This window comes from Teleopsis dalmanni, chromosome 1, assembly GCF_002237135.1.
Source record: "Teleopsis dalmanni isolate 2A chromosome 1, ASM223713v2, whole genome shotgun sequence".
Classification (NCBI taxonomy): domain Eukaryota; kingdom Metazoa; phylum Arthropoda; class Insecta; order Diptera; family Diopsidae; genus Teleopsis; species Teleopsis dalmanni.
In genome coordinates, this window is record NC_051846.1 from 113977043 (window position 1) to 113981702 (window position 4660).

The window sequence follows — 4660 nt, forward strand, 5'->3', positions numbered from 1 at the left end:
GCAGACCTCTGTGCCACACTTTGTCAAAGGCCTGTGATACGTCGAGAAAGACAGCAAAGCATACCGTTTTGTTTTCAAAGAATTTTTCGATAATATTTGTTATTCTGTAAATCTGGTCAAATGTAGAATGATTCTTTCTAAAGCCAAATTGGTGAATTCATATAATATTGTTATCTGATATGACAGGGCTTATTCTTTTTAAAATTGCTATCTCGAGTATCTTGAACATGATTGGCAGTAGTGATATAGGCCTATATGATGAGACGTCGTGCGCAGGTTTTCCCGGCTTTGGGATGCCACATAATTGGCACATTTGACAGATATCTGACATAACATTTCAGTGGTAATCATATCAAATCCAGGCGATATCTTTAATTTAAGTTCAGAATTAATAATTTCTATAAGTTCTAATTCAGAAACGTATGGAATTTTACTACATATTGGTGAGAAAGGAAGATATATAGAATCAAGATAACTGCTATCGATATCTTCTATTATGAAAACGTTAGCTAAGTATTCGCGAAATGCATTCGATTTTTCGCAATCATCTTTGGCCCAGTTGCCATCGTTAGTTCGAATGGAAGAATTTTGTATAACCGGCTTCTTTATGTTTTTCGTGCATCTCTACAAGGAATAATTGGTGTTTTTATCATAAGTAAGACTGCTGAGATGTACTTTTAGAGACTCGTTTTTATATAGCTTGATTTGAGTACTTAGGTATTGTTGAAGAATCCTAGTAAATGCAACACTGCAAACCAAACACCCTAATTGAATATTTTTTCTATTTTTCCTTCTTCTGTTATATTTCTTTTCTTTTCATTGTTAATAAACCGTATGGAAGTTAAGACGTGTTTTTTCTTTGTGTGTAATAACCTAACAGATATGGTATGTAGTTAATCTGTTTAGCTCTGTTTTGTAGGGTGGATACCTTGTTATTTGCCATTTTTGTCTGAGCATGCGTTTTGTTGATATTTAAAACCGAATGTTAGCTGGATAGGTTTTGGGATGAGATTTAGAACCGGAGAATGGAGTACTATTCCATGCTGTATTTTGTAGAGTCTGCGTTAATTTGTGGACTTCATCGTCAAGCTGTTAATCCATGTTTTCATCTAGTGACTTATGAAAACAACTCCAATCGCTTAGTTGGCTGGTTAGGAAAGATGGTTGCTGACTTAAGGTGACAGATTCAAATAATGTTAAGTAAACTGGCGAGTGGTCCGAGTTGAGTTCCAGGCCACTTTCTACTTCAAGGCTATTGTGGGATATGTTTTTATATATATAGAAATTCAGCAAGTCAGACACTTTTTCTTGATCAGTCGGCCAATAAGTCGGACTTCCAGTTGATATATGGCTGCATCCTGTGACTTCAATGGCTTTCATCAATTCTCTTCCTGTAGTAGTCGTTAATCAAGAACCTCAGTTTATATTTTTGGCGTTAAAATCACTACCCATGATAAAACGATGGTTATTTTTTTTTTTCATTTCATTTTTTATTGAATCCTTCTTAACATAAGAAAATAACAATAAATTTTGAAATCTTAAACTAAATATAAAAATTTAAAGCCGTAGCTTGTGGGTTATTTATAATCTTTTAAAAACTGATAATAATAGTAATAGCATAAAAATGTATCAATAAATTTATCAATTTAGCAATAATTTAGTTATCAAAATATATTTTTTAAATAATAATAATAATAAACTCAAATCAAAATCAGCAGGTTAGTAGTTGTTTCTTTTTCAAACGTGAAGTTCTAAGTGTTGGAACCAACTGTCTGGCTTGTGGGTTGGGATGTACACTAAGCTTCGTAAAATATTTGCCTATGTATGTTCGGGCAACATCTTTTACTAGTGGGATGTTTAAATCCTTATGGATATTGAAATTTTTTACGTATCACGAGGCTCCTGTTATTTTACGTGTGATGAAGTTTTGCACTCTCTGAATCTTTTCAATATTTGTAGAGCAAGCTGAACACCATAAATTGATTCCATAAGTCCATATAGGTTAAATGATACAGTTGTATAGTAAGATTTTATTATCAAAACTTAGTTTAGTATTTGAGTTCATAAGCCAATAGAGCTGATTAAACTTTAATTACATTTGTGTTTTCTTACTATCTATGTGTTTGCTCCAAGTCAACCTTCTATCAAGACGAATGCCAAGATACTTTACGTCGTTTGCTTGCAGAATTGGAGTGTTGTTCAGCGTAACTTGTGGACAAGTATCTTTTCTTAGTGCAAACGTTATTTGAACACTTTTTGATTCATTTACTTTTATCTTCCATTTGGCCAACCACTCCTCAACAAGACACAGATGAAGTGACAAATTCTGAGAGGCCATTTTAGGGTTTCTATGTACACTAAGGATTGCAGTATCGTCTGCAAAAGTTGAGATTTTGTGGTTAGTAAAGAGAGGAAGATCGGCTGTGTATAGTAAATATAAAAACGGCCCAAAAACACTTCCCTGAGGAACAACTGCTCTTGAAGTAAAAGAGTTCTGATTCAAAAGAAATTTTCTAGAAGTTAAGTAAAAAAGAAATAACCGATGCATGTTTTCAGGGAGTTTTAATTTAATTTTCACAAGTAAGCTTTCATTCCAAACCTTGTCGAAAACTTGAGCAACGTCCAGAAAAATGGCAGTGCAATATTTTTTCTCCTGGAAGGCAGTGTGGATTTCACTTGCAATTCTGTGGACTTGTTCAATTGTTATGTTATGTTTTTGAAAAAGTGATACGTATTGAATACACTTTATTGAATGTCTAGGTGGACTATAAACGGCTGATAAGCAAACTTTGATTCCTGCGGTTTCAAATGTTACAGTTGTTACTTGGAATTCATCAGTGGCAATTTTTTCTTCTTCATAGTGCTTTAGTGTTATGGTTAATCCACCGCGCGTACAGTTGCTAGGGTGTAAAGTATGGTAGAGATAAAAGTCTCGAAATTTAATATAAGACTGATTGTTAAAATGTGTTTCGGCAATTAAACAAATATTCACAGTTTTTGTTATTAATAGTGCTTCCAGCTCATGTTGATGTTTTAAAAGACCGTTGCCATTTCACAACATTATTTTAAGATTTCTACTCATCATTGTAGTTTAGACATTTTTTCTTCTAAGTTTAGCAGACTCTTATCTTCTTGTGAATTGATTTTTGTTAAAATTTGGTTAAGTAGATCCTGTTCGATATTTTGAGGAGCAATGCCTTTAGTGATTTCAGAAAATGTTGGTTTTTTTGATGAACTAGGTATTAAGTTTGAACTGGCAGTAGAGCTCTTTTATGTGAATTCAAGCTGGCTGACTGGTTTTGAATTCGTTTTAATAATGGAGTTCTTAACTATAGAGTCATGGTTACTATCATTAGATTCAATTGGATTTATTTTACTCTGATGGGCTTGAAATTTTCCAGTTTTCTGTTTCCGAAGTTTTTGGAGTTTGCGTGCAACAATCCAGCCATGGTAATTGGCAGGGTGAGACTCACCACAATTGCAGCATTTTGGTTGTAGAGCAACAGGCTTTAAACATTCTTTTGTCTTGTGTTTAGCTGCACATTTAACGCATCTCGGTTCCTTCCCACAATAGTTTCTTTATGACCATACGTTTTTCAAGATTTGCAATGAGGAATTTGAGATGAAATTTTCGGTAATTCAATGGATACAACGCAATTCAATATGGTTTTGATATTGAAAATTTTATTGATATCGTCATTGGTATCGAATGTTAGGGCAAACATATTTAATGGGCATTTGTTACGTCATTGAAGTTTATTGATTGCACTCAAGGGATTAAACCCTTGTATTTTAAGATCTTCAATAATAAGACCTGATTCGCATGAGTGGTACAAGTTTTTTACTATAACTCGAATTGGTCTTGTTTGTTTGTTTTCATAGCTGTGCCTTGAAAAGTTTAGAGATGATAACGTCTTTGTAATGTTGCGATAGTCGTCAACATCAATTAAGTTAATTTTATAGATGCCATTGTTTAGCGACTTTGTAGTAAACTCTATCGTGGCATTAATTTTAAGAATCTCAAGGACTTTTTTATATTCCAGATTACCGGATAGTATAATAGACGGTGGACGCTTTTGTGTATTTGGTGCTTTAGTTTGAGCGTCTAAGTTGGACGTATTCTCTTTAGTCAAATTATTTGTGGTTTCGACTTCTAGGGATGAGTCAGCTTTACGATTTTTGCTTGCTTTCTTACTATTTTTATTTCTCTTATTACCATTAGAGAAATGAAAAGACTCAACATTGATATTCTAGGAGTAAGCGAAACAAGCTCAGGTAAATTTCAATCCGAACACAAAACTATATATTTTTCAGGCAAAAACACTAACAGACATAATAAAGGAGTCGGAATCGTTCTTTCAAAAAACATCGCAGTATCAGTGACGGCATTCATCCCGAATTCCGACAGAACAATGCTTTTGAAAATTGACACAAAATAATGGTTTTTTATGATTGCTTACTTATATTGTGGTAACAATCGTAATATAAAAAAACAAAACAAAACTATTTAACAACATAACATTAATATATAAAAGAATATATATATAACCTACAAGTTTTTATCTGCCAGAATAAAATCTATTGACATTTTCATCTCCGTTTTTATTCTTCAATGTATATTTTCAATACAAAACTCTTTGCACTGAACACCATACAAGTC